This window comes from Pithys albifrons, chromosome Z (genome assembly GCF_047495875.1).
Source record: "Pithys albifrons albifrons isolate INPA30051 chromosome Z, PitAlb_v1, whole genome shotgun sequence".
NCBI classification, from domain to species: domain Eukaryota; kingdom Metazoa; phylum Chordata; class Aves; order Passeriformes; family Thamnophilidae; genus Pithys; species Pithys albifrons.
In genome coordinates, this window is record NC_092497.1 from 23,824,465 (window position 1) to 23,837,105 (window position 12,641).

Below are 12,641 nucleotides of genomic sequence, written 5' to 3' on the forward strand. Positions count from 1 at the left end.
TGATCAGCTGGTCACAGCAAGCTGTCAGGCAGGCTTGTCACTGCAAAGTGTACTGCACTTACGGAGCTTGTCATGATGAGGTAAATAATGTACCACACTGTTCTGTCCTGTCTAAGCTCATCTGGTAGCTCACAGGCATTGACTTGTGCCAGATGGAATATGAGGTGATCCTAGAAGTGCATCCCTCCTGAAACATTTCTTACCAAAGCAGAGTTAACCTCTGGTGACTTCTGTGAGCCAACATGCTGGGCCAGTGCAATGTCAGCAGCTGCAACCCAGCAAAGTGCTTCCCTGTCCCTGCTGGCTTAAGATGGCTTTTTTTAGGGCAGCAAAACTGAACTTGTCTTTCTGTTTGAATTTATTTATTAAAACAGGGGCATTTCTGAAAAATAAAATGCATGAGCTTTAATGTGACCCTTCCATGTTTATGTGCAGTATGGACCTTCTTATTTCCTGAATGGCTTGCTCTGCACTCCAGTTAACTCGCACCCTGGATTTTGTCCAAGTACATTCTGTTTCTTGATACAAGGCCAGGCTTTGCTGAGTTGTGATGCCATTTTTTCCCCTGCTCTCCTCCCTGTTCCTCTATTATCATTGTCACTGCTGAGTGTTACTGGCACCCCTTAGTCAAAGGGGAGAGCAAAGCCCAGCCCCATGCCTCCTTCTTACAGCAGCTGGAGCAAGCAAGCTGGAGCCGCAGTGAACAACACTCTTCAGTGAGCCTGTTGGTTGAACTGCTCCCAGCTCAGCCCGTCACTGAGAGGTATGTCTGAAATCAGCTGAAGCAGAAAACATTTGAACTCTACACCGTGCCAAATAGCTTCCAGATGTGTGAGATGCAGCCTTGCTATGGACTCTGACTATAGGTCTGCCAACACACGTCTGCACATTTCTGGTGCACAGGGAACATGAAAGTAAATCTTTTACAACATCTGCTGCCTTTCCCTAGTTCTCCCTCCCTGCTCCTTTCAGTCTTTTTCCAATATTTCATTCTTCAATAAAAAAAAAAGCTGCAAGTCCTTCTACTGATTTATAGAATCCTCCTTGCACATTTGATAGCTATTTTTTTGCCAGTAGTGTGGAAAAAGAGAGACATCTTTTCTTCTGTCTTAGAGATCAAACCAGTGCCCAGGCCCTTTAGTTAATTCTGTCTTGGTTCAGGTTGCTTTTCTGGCAGAACCAAATAGTAAAGTAGTATCAAATTCTATTGAAAAAGGGCTTTGATAAAAACAGACATTTATCTTGCTGTCTCAGGAAGAGCTACTGCCTTAATTCTACCGTTACCTTTGCCTTGGGGTATCAGAGCAGAGCTGGCCAGAACAAGGAAAGGAGAGAGCAGAGCACCTAATAAGAATGTGATAGTACCTCTTATTTGCAAATAAAGTAAAATACTGCTTTTTAAGATCTTACAGACTTACTTTACTTACAGAGTGCTCTTTTGGTCAAGAAAAAAGACAATAGAAGCCTTCTGTTTCTGCTGTTCCTGAACAAAACAGGTTAGATAACCCTATCTCTTTTGATTTGCTCTAACTTTTATCTCTGACTACACAAGTAGTGGTTGTTTGCTATCCCAAAGATCTACAACCAAAACTCTCCATTCTTTAAAAAATAATCATCTTTGGAGACCATGATGTTGCAGACCAGGCTCTAGTGAGATCGCACACACCAATACGATGTTCAAGCAAATCCCAAGGTTATTCAAAAAGACAGGTATGTATCACTTTAAGTGACCCCGCCCTACGTGCAGAGGTCTGACTCCAATTGGTTGAGGCTGGAAACATGTCCTTTTAAGGTGAAAATGAAACTTGTAAGGTGGTCATTCAGACCCACCAAAATCAGGGCTGCAACATCTCCCCCTTCTGTTTCAAAGAACAAAGCAAAAATGCAAACAACATAATACACATAACAACACTGCAATCCCAAATCTTAGATCATGCATATTGCAACTTGAACAGAAAGGCTGATAATTTTGAAAATTGAGAAAAAACATTTTGAAGATCTTAGATTTTGCTAATTTTCATTTGGCCCTGTCATCACTGCTGAGTCAGCTGGTGGGGCTGAGAGGCACACATACTGACAGACCTTTGGTCTTCCCGCTGTGATGAACTGTTATATGAGAAGCTTGTCAGTCAGCTCATTGGACTTCTATGGATGATGATGCCTTGAGAGATGCCAGCAAAGCAGGACTCTGAGCCACGTTAGTGTGGGATAAGCTAAAAAGTGAAAGTCCTTTAATATCAGGCCTAGGGCCCACAGGAATACATATTGATGTGCCTCCTGAACAGTGATCCCTATGATTTTGGTAATATTGTCTACCCAATCCTCAGTTCATACATCTCTTGGTCCAGCCCTGTCCTGCCTCTGGGGACACCACCTCAGGATTTGATTCAGGGAGACAGTGGGACCCTCTCTTTATCATTTTGTCTTCCTCAGCACATGTAGGGCTCTTGGAGTTTTTCCAGTGTTCTTAGACCTAAGGTTGTTGGCTCATGTTTATGGCTTGTTCTGCAGGCCTTTTGATATTCTTCAACCTTCTACCTTGAAGAGAAGTCTAAACACTAAAATAATTTGAGCTATTGATACATGATAGAGGTTACAATAGACAAACATTGAACTTAAGCTGCTAGAAATATTAACACAGTAAATTTGCTTTTTACTACTGTTACAAGTACTTCTAAAATCTATAAAAATGAAAAAATCAAAAACCCCTGAGGCATCAATGAAAACGTCAAATAGAAGACATTTGTGTAATTGTGCATATCACAGAGATGGGAGAGTGAGACAGGGAGACATGGTAAGATGGAAAAAAGTGTTTCCTAATGTAGTCTGCTTATGGTATAGACTGCATTCTTTTTTATTCCTTAGTTTGGAGCAATCAGTGCAGCAATGTCCACCTTTATCTATGGTGTTCTCAATGAATCTTCCTGGGTGACACTTGACCCTCAGGTAACTTGTAGCTTTGTTGGGGTACTAGCTCTGAGAGCTGCAGTTCTTACCAGCATCTCAGTTTAGCCAGATGTGCAAGCATGTTTCCTGGTTTTGGGTACATAAGGAGTCTCACTGACATACTTTGCAACCAATATGCATGGAGAGACCTACAAGATGCCATTTGTTCTGGTCTGGCAGCTAACCCATTGAAGTGATCTCTCTTGTGGGCTTGTGATGCCTGTAAGGGTCTTTCTTAGGGCTTTTCTGTAGTGAAAGCCCCACCTTCAGCTATTATGAATGTATAGAATGAATGTATAGATCTGTGAATGACCAGATTTGGTTACAAACCCCATTTAGTCTAAGCCTAAAGGAGTTGGACTTGATGACCTTGAAGATCTTTCCCCACCTAAATTATTCTGTGACTCTATGAAAACTGTTTTACTGCTATATTTTTTTAAGTCGTTTGCTTCTTAAATTGGCTTTTTCTCAGGTAGTTGAGACAAATGACTTCTATACCACAATTAAAGATGATTAGGGAAAGGTGTGAACAGGCTACTGAAAAAAATATATTTTTAGAACTAAAAGAGTGGTCTCAGTTCAACCCTTTCCCCTTCTTCCTTCTGTGTTACAAAGAGTTAAAAAAAGCCCCTGATATTGTCTGCTGCTTCCTCTCTTGACATGGTTTATCTAACTGTGTCTCAAAACTGAAAAGATCTGGATAAAAAAGCTTTGCCTTTAGAGAGATCTGCTTCTGAGCAGTTTAAATCTTGGAGACAGTTTTATGTTGTGAAGTGTCTGGAAGTGTCCTTGGCCCCTTTTCAACTCAGTGTCTTGTGGAACATCTTTCTCTGAATGCCCCCCATGAGTGACCTCTGACTTTATGCCTACAGGACAAAGCAAAGCATCTCAGGTTCAAAGCTCCTGGACTCCTCCTCTTGTAATCACTGCCTGAGTACCATTTGAACAGAGAAAGAGAATGGGCAAGAAACAGCAGTGCCTTGTCAATTGGGGAGGATGGAACTTAGTTTAATGAAGAGTACCTCTGATATAATCATTTCATATGTTAACATCACCATATCTATCAGTGCCCTGCTTGCAATATCCTCGTGATAATCTAGGTAACTACTGCAAACACAGTCCAGATCAAACAGAAGATAGCAAGGGAAGCCTAACTTCCTTCAGTCTTTTTATCTGTCTACTCTTCCCTTTACTAAATTAGTTTTGGATCAGACATTTCATTCACAAGTCATCTCTGATCTACTTCCTCAAGTACACCATAAGCCACTTTTGTCTTCCTTCTCCAGTTTCTCACACTTATATTATGGCTCCCTGATGGCTCTTATCTCACATTTTTAGCTGCTCCAGACCTTTCTGATATTCCCAGTCATCATCATCATCATCATGGCTAGGCTTCGCGAACAAAGATTTGAGAAGGGCACTACCCACGCTTGCTGCAAGCGTGCTGGTGGCTAAAAAGGCCAATACGGGATAGGCAGGTCCAGTCACAAAAGGCACAGCAGAACGTCTCCCTAGGTGATATTGGCAAGGAACGGTTCTTTCTGCGTTGTCTTTTCTCCTCAAGACTGACTCTCCGTGCATTCTCAAAGGAAGCAGCAGCGTTGTGAATGGTGTGTCTTCATGAATCCCGATTGGAGGCCAGAGTGGACCACTGGTGGCAGTCAATATGGCCAAGGCTGAGGTGTTGTTTCAGGGAGTCCTTGTATCTCTTCTTCAGGGCTCCTCTCTTGCGGCAGCCAGTGGCAAGTTCACCATAGAGCACAATCTTCGGAAGGTGGTGATCCTCCATCCTGGAGACGTGCCCTGCCCAGCGCAGCTGCGTTCTCATCAGCATGGCCTCGATACTGCTGACCCCTGCCTGTTCAAGAACAGACACATTGGTCACATAATCAGACCAGTGGATGTTTAGGATTGAACGGAGGCAGCGCTGATGGAAGCGTTCGAGAAGCCGCAGGTGGTGGCGCTAGCTGACCCAGGATTCAGACCCATATAAAAGAGCAGACAGTACAATGGCTCTGTAGACACTAATCTTTGTACTTTTCTTCAGGTGTTTATTGGACCAGACTCTTTTATGGAGTTTTCCGAAGGCTTTGTATGCCTTTGCTAGCCTGTTGTCTATCTCTTTGTCAATCTTACTGTCTGAGGAAATGATACTTCCCAGATAGGTGAACTGCTGGACTGACTTAAGCTCTGAATTGCCTATGGTGATGTGAGGATGGTGGAAGACTTCATGAGGTGCAGGTTTGTAGAGAACTTCCGTCTTCTTCAGGCTGACTTCCAGCCCAAAAAGCTCAGCAGCCTCTGCAAAGCAGGATGTTAAGCGCTGCAGAGCTGCTTCTGTGTGAGCAACGAGGGCGGCATCATCAGCAAAAAGCAGCTCACGGACAAGGTGATTCAGGGTCTTGGTGTGGGCCTTCAGTCGCCTTAGGTTGAATAGACTTCCATTGGTACGATATCGGATGTAGATGCCGTTTTCTTCATTGAGGTCTGCTGTGGCTCTTTGGAGCATCATGCTGAAGAAGATTGGGAATAGAGCTGGTGCAAGAATGCAACCTTGTTTCACACCATTGGTTATTGGAAAGGGCTCAGAGAGTGCATTGCCATATCTGACTTGTCCACGCTGATCCTCATGTAGGAGGATGATCATTTTGAGGAACTTGGGGGGACATCCTAAACGTTCCAAGATCTGCCACAGGCCTTTTCTGTTCACAGTGTCGAAAGCTTTGGTGAGGTCAGCGAAGGTTACATAGAGACCTTTGTTCTGTTCCCTACACTTCTCTTGCAGTTGTCTGAGAACAAACACCATGTCTGTGGTGCTCCTATTGGCTCTGAAACCACACTGGCTTTCAGGTAGAAGATCTTCTGCAGTAGTGGGTACTAATCTGTTCAGAAGTATTCTTGCAAGGATTTTACCAGCAATGGAGAGCAAAGTAATACCTCGGTAATTTGAGCAGTCTGATTTTTCTCCTTTCTTCTTGTACAGGGTGATGATGACTGCGTTACGGAGATCTGGTGGTAGTTCCCCTTGTTCCCAGCAACACACAACAAGCTCGCGGAATTTGGCATGGAGTGCTTGACCTCCATGCTTCCAGATTTCAGGTGGAATTCCATCAACCCCAGCTGCCTTGCCAGTTTTCACCTGTTGTATGGCCTTGAGTATCTCTCCCATAGTAGGGGCTGCATCCAACTCATGTTTCACCGGTTGTTGTGTAATGTGCTGAATTGTTGAGCCTTGGACTACACGGTTGGCACTGAAGAGAGTCTGAAAGTGCTCAGACCATCGGTTCAGGATGGAGGTTTTATCTGTTAGAAGCAGTTGACCATCTGCACTGAGTAGGGGGCTTTGAACCTGGTGCGTGGGTCCGTACACTGCTTTCAGGGCCTCATAGAATCCTCTTTGGTCACCCAAATCTGCGCATAGTTGTGTCTTTTCTGCTAGGTCGAGCCACCATTTGTTCTGGATGTCTCGAAGTTTCTGTTGGAACTTACTGCATGCAAGACGAAAGGTGGCTTTTTTTATATGGCAAGATGGCTGAGCAAGGTGTGCTTGGTGAGCAGTGCTCTTCTTCTTCAGCAATTCCTGGATCTCTTGATTGTTCTCATCAAACCAGTCTTTGTTTTTCTTGGAGGAGAACCCTAGGGACTCTTCAGAGGACTGCAGGATGCAACTTTTAATATGTTGCCAAAGCGCTTCAGGAGAGGGATCTATGGGATTATCTTTAAGTCTAGTTTGAAGGTTTCCCTGGAAGCTGTCTCTCACTGTGGCTGTTTGAAGATTGTTGACTTGGAGCCTCCTCCTTGGAATGCCGCCTCTCTTAGGTTTGGGCTTGAAGTGGAGGTTAAGTTTGCAGCGCACAAGGCGGTGGTCTGTTTGACATTCTGCACTCGGCATCACTCGAGTATGACGGACATCACTGACATTTTTCTGTTGTACTAAGATATGGTCAATGAGGTGCCAGTGCTTGGATCGAGGATGCATCCAGGTTGTCTTCAAGCTGTCTTTCTGTTGAAAGATAGTGTTGGTGATGGTGAGCTGCCGTTCTGCACAAAACTCTAGCAGGAGGCGTCCATTGTCGTTGCAGTTTCCAACGTCATGCTTGCGCCGGACTCCTTTCCAGACTTCAGAATTCTTACCTACTCTGGTGTTGAAGTCACCAAGGGTTATGATCTTATCATCTGCAGGAACATTTTGGGTGAGGCGGCGCAGGTCTGTGTAGAATTTGTCTTTTTCTGCTGTGTCAGCTTGGAGACTTGGGACATATACGCTAAAAAGAACAACATGTTGCTTGTTGTGTAGAGGGAGGTGTAAGGACATAATGCGATCGGAATGACCTGTCGGCTGATTTTCAAGTTTGGAGGCAATGGGGTTTTTAATCATGAAGCCAACTCCTGAAAGGTGTCTTTCGGTTTTGGGTTTGCCTGACCAGTAGAGTGTGTAGCCAGCACCATGTTCTTTAAGGCTGCCTTCCTCATGAAGACGAACTTCACTGAGAGCAGCAATGTCAATGTTGAGCCATGACAGTTTGTGGGCAATTAGAGCAGAACGACGCTCAGGACGTCCACTATCCCCAGTATCAAGCATGGTTCTGATGTTCCAACATGCGAGTGTTAGTTTGAGCACACCTTTGCAGGCAGGTGTATGCCTTTGAAATCTCTTTGTTTTTGTTTGACCGCATGGAAGATGCCGGTTGGCTGTGGTTATCCAACCGGGTGTGGAGATGAGCTTTGTTTAGGCCACCTTTGCTAGGCCCCTCTCCGTGTGGAGCAAGCAGTGCTGTCCCTAGAAAAGGCTGCTTGGTCATTCAGGATGCTGCCGCAAGAGACTGTCATCTCCGGGGTCAGGTCTCTAATGACCCATATCCTGAACCACCTGCATGCAGGGTTGGGTCTGCGGCTTCCAGCTGCTTCCTATCACCTGCCATTTTCGACCCTCACCTGTTGCTACAGGGCTTTGCAATGTGGGTGAACCCTTCAAGCCTGCGCAATGGATTTTTTAGGTGAGGCACAGCGTGCTCAGAACTGGCCCCACCCTTTACTCCTAAGGTTCATCTGCCACGGCCTAGCGAGCTTGGACAGTGACAGCGAATACCTCAGGACATAGGTTTGGTTAGAGTATCCTTCTCTTAGATGGATGGCCTTACAGGGCTAAAGGAGCTCCTTTTGCCTGGGTTTGGGGTTGGAGTTGTCCTTCTCCTAGGATGGTTGCCAGACGGCTAGCGAGCCCATCCTGCCCGTGGACACACTTTGTCTGACCCTTCAGCTGAGACCTGTGTGGCATGGGAGACCCTACCAGCGGCACAAACCACCTCCAGCATAGCTCTCAACCTCATGAGGGCACGCAAGCTTCTCCCCCGCGACAAGGGGGTGTCCCCGGAGAAGGATATTCCCAGTGAAACTACAACAATCATCTCTCTTCAATCATTCTTAGGTTTAAATTTGATCCCTATGCTATTCTGACAGCTGACTTCTCTGGAGATTTCCATACCCCACAGCTCTATGTGAATGCTGAGACTGAACATAGAGATAGTATAAAAATTAGAGATTACAACTCATTTATATCTGAAGTGATGACTGTTTGCAAGGCAGACCCTTCATGTGTTGTGTGTGATGTTGAATAAACCCTATAACAAACTTCATGCTGCCCGCTAGTCTCCCACGTCTGATTTCTCATGTGACTTTGGAGATGCAGGAGCTGGTAAGGGTAGTGATGCAGCACAGCAGGTTTGGGACTCTTGACTCTGTCTTCTAGTAGAAGGTTTTGGATTGGCAGGAGGTGAAAAGATGTTATTATTAGTAGAAAGCAAAACCTGCTCTTACTGCCTTTGTGTTTTTTACCTTTATCAGACACTGACTGTTTCATGGAGGGACAGACTAGACTTCTTCTCTTAGGACTCAGTGAGTAGAGTGGTTAACTACTTTTTCAGAGGGTGGAGTGTCTGCATGACATTCACCTTGGTCACATGGCATCATGTGAGCTGGAACCTGTGGTGTCATGTTGGTGTCATACATGTTTTCTTAATGGATAAGAGGGATGACTCAAAAAGGAGCAAGTATTGCCAATCACAGAATTTTAACACAAACTTACAAGAATGAATTCATATTCTTCATATTATTATACTGTTATAACGTGTTATTATTGTGAATAATAATTTACATTAAAATCCATGTTATTTTTATGATCAGTGCAGGCTTTAGTTGTTCAGCTATGGTGGCTGAAGCACTCATGAGTAGAGATACCACTTCTTCAGTCCATACAAGTCAGACTGAAGGTCTGCAGCACAATTTGACTATCAGTGAAACACAACACACTTCAGTACATGACCAAATGTCATTAATTGTCACAAGTCTATATCATAACCAAATGGAGGTTGTTCATTTTACCTTGGGTATTTCATGGCAAGGGAAGAGCTAACACATATAAAATCCACAAGGAGTGAAATTTCTGCATGCAAGAAGCAGTCAGCTAAGATGCATCTGAGGTTTATGGGCACCTATGCCTTGAACTGTCATGATTTGGTTTATTATTTGGGGAACACATGCCATTTAATGTGATGACCACTGTGAATAGCTCCGTAAATGTATTTAGTCTGATATAAAATATTGTATGCTTCATTATTATTACTGTTGCACATATGGAATGGATGTAGAATCCAACTTTCTACAAGTAAGTGCACAAACTACTATTTGGTGGTATTCAAAATACAGCGGACAGATGCACAGAGCAGATCTGCTCAGGTTCCACTTTACATGATTAGGAGATATTGAAAGCAGAAATACCTATTTCCTGGTACAGAAAGAAGAAAGAATCCTGTATAACTACTTACCAGCTGTAACCACAGCAAAGGAGCTGTGTCCTTGCCTGAACTGGTATCTAATTTAACCCTAAGATGTTCATAGAAACTCTTGAAAGGAATAAGATAGTACGTTGCAGGTCAAGAATAGAGCAGGCCAACCTCTCTGACAGGTAAAATCACACTCAGTTAAAAAGCATGGAAAGATATACTGAAAAAAACAACAAATAATCTAGGTGCAAGGTGTTCTGAGGTCTTGAAAACAAATAGAAAAAAAAAAGACTTCAAAATAATCCCCACTTCATCTTTCAAGCCCTGAAATGCAAAATACAAGTGAAGTTTCTGGAAACTCAGCACAATATTTTATCATGGAATTAAAGAATTGATTGGGTTGGAAAAGACCTCCAAGATCATGAAGTCCAACCCTTGGTCCAACTCCAGTCCGTTTACTAGATCATGGCACTCTGTGCCACGTTCAATCTCAGTTTAAAAACCTCCAGGAGTGGTGAATCCACCACCTCTCTGTGCAGCCCATTCCAATACCTAATTACTATCTCTGTAAAGAATTTTTTTCTGATCTCCAACTTAAATTTCCCCTGGCAGAGCTTGAGTCTGTGCCCCCTTGTCCTATTGCTGAGTGCCTGGGAGAAGAGACCAGCCCCCACCTGGCTAGAACTTCCCTTCAGGTAGTTATAGACAGTGATGAGGTCACTCTCTGGGCCCGACCCTCCAGCCAGCTGCTAATCCAGGAGAGGGTACACTTGTCCAAGCCATGGGCTACCAGCTTTTCCAGGAGTATATTATGGGAGACAGTGTCAAAGGCCTTGCTGAAGTCTAGAGAGACACATCCACAGCCTTTCCCTCATCCACCAGGTGGGTCACCTGATAGTAAAAAGAGATCAGGTTTGTCAGACAGGACCTGTCCCTCCTAAACCCGTGCTGGCTGGATCTAATCCCTTGTCCATCCTGAAGGTGATGTGTGATTGCACTCAGGATGAACTGCTCCATAACCCTGCCAGGCACCAAGGTCAGGCTGACAGGCCTGTAGTTGCCAGGGTCAACCTTGCAGCCCTTTTTGTAGTTTATAAATAGCAAAGCAGAGAGAAAATGAATTGTTAGGGATTTCAGAGGAGAAAATGAAATTACACAGTGATACCTTACTTCATAAATTTTCTACATTGTTCATTGAAAAAGAAAACCAATTCAGAGAAATAGGAGAACACATGGGCCTTGATGGGTCTTCTGAGCCTGGAAGAGAAAAGAATAGGTGAACAGAGAAATAGCAATGATGAGCAGTTTATTTGAATCAAATCTTTTAAAATTTTGCTAATCCTTATTTCTTATTATTTTTAAGGACTCTGTATTGTAAGAATGGTCCAGTCTGTTCCAGTGGAACACAGCAATTTTTGTTCATCTTTTCATCTGTTCCATCCTTTTTCTCAGTTCCCAAGTGCCACACAAGAGAAGCATGATACTTTGCTAAATCAGTAGAGGACTGATTTACAAGATATGTTTACATTTCCTAAGTATTATGTGCATATCCTACCAGAACAGGAATGTATTTATTTATGTGTATTTTAGGTGTAATTAGACATTTTCCCCATCTAATTGAAACTTTACTGAGTCTTCTCATCCTCAAGGTATTTTAAGCCATCAGTTACTGGTAGACTCTTTTTCAAATTCTCTTCAATCTTTGCACTACCCACTGTCCATTTTTAAAACCAGAACAAAATCAGAAGCAATGGTTTCTGGCGTTCTACAGGCTCATTTCTGGTCTTTTTTTGTTATGTAATTGTCACACTGTTCTATGAATTTCTATATGAACTAAGCTTTTCTTTTGTGTAGTTGGAAACTAGTCAGCTTCTTCAGGAATTTTTGAAACACTCAGTAATTGTAACCTGTAAAGGTGAGAATTTACAAGGTTATGTCTCATGCATATGCAGACTGAGATTATGAATTGGGGTTGTTGGTATTACCCTCTCAGTTAATGAAAACTGAACTTTAACAAAACAGAAAAAGTACGCATCGGGTATAGCTCTTAGTATATGCAAAGACTGTAAGTCCAAGGCGTTAGGCATCCAGAAAGCCCTATCCCTCTCCAATTTCCTCTCCCAACCCTTGCAACCTGACTTTGTGTCTCCAAAGTCCAATTCCTGCAAAACTAATATTCCAGTCTCTTCTTCTGCAATGAGTGTAAACTCTCAGGCGAAATGGCTTAGCCTTGACCTCTTTTGCAATTTAATACTTTGTGAGGAAGCTCAAAAATGTTTTTTATTCTATAGAAACTGATTTCATTGCTCCTTCAACTGAATCCAAAATGAGTGTGACAAATCCAGTGTTTTAATGAGGAATGTTATTGTCTTTGGTTCTGAAATTCACTTCCTGGCAGCCACTGGGGTCTTTCAGCAGACACTATTAAAATGGCATACTGTCCACACCTAAGGGCTTGATCAGCAATTGTTGCACAGAATCTAATAAAGCCTCTTCTAGGACATCATTGTGCTTCATGGACATCATGGCAGAGACATGCTTGTCCAACTTCCTTGTGATTAGACATAAAAATTAGCTTTGCTCTGTAAATGAAGTTTCTTTTGTCTGGAAGAAAGGGGTTTTAGCTCTGCATGTCGGATAGCCATAAGCTATGGAATAAGCAGGTAAGGAACACTGCTTTTGATCACTGTGGGAATAAATATCTATGATCTTTCCAATATGCTCTTGACTGTAAGGTATTTGCCTCTATATATTGTTAGACAAATTTCAGCTAAATCACACAAAAGTATTTTCCCAGAATTCAAGGTTATGACATGCATTCCTGATACCTCCCAGAAGATTTTTTCATTAAAATTTTGATAATATTACATGCCACAATATGAAGGCTTTTTTTTTCTTCATTTATAATAGATA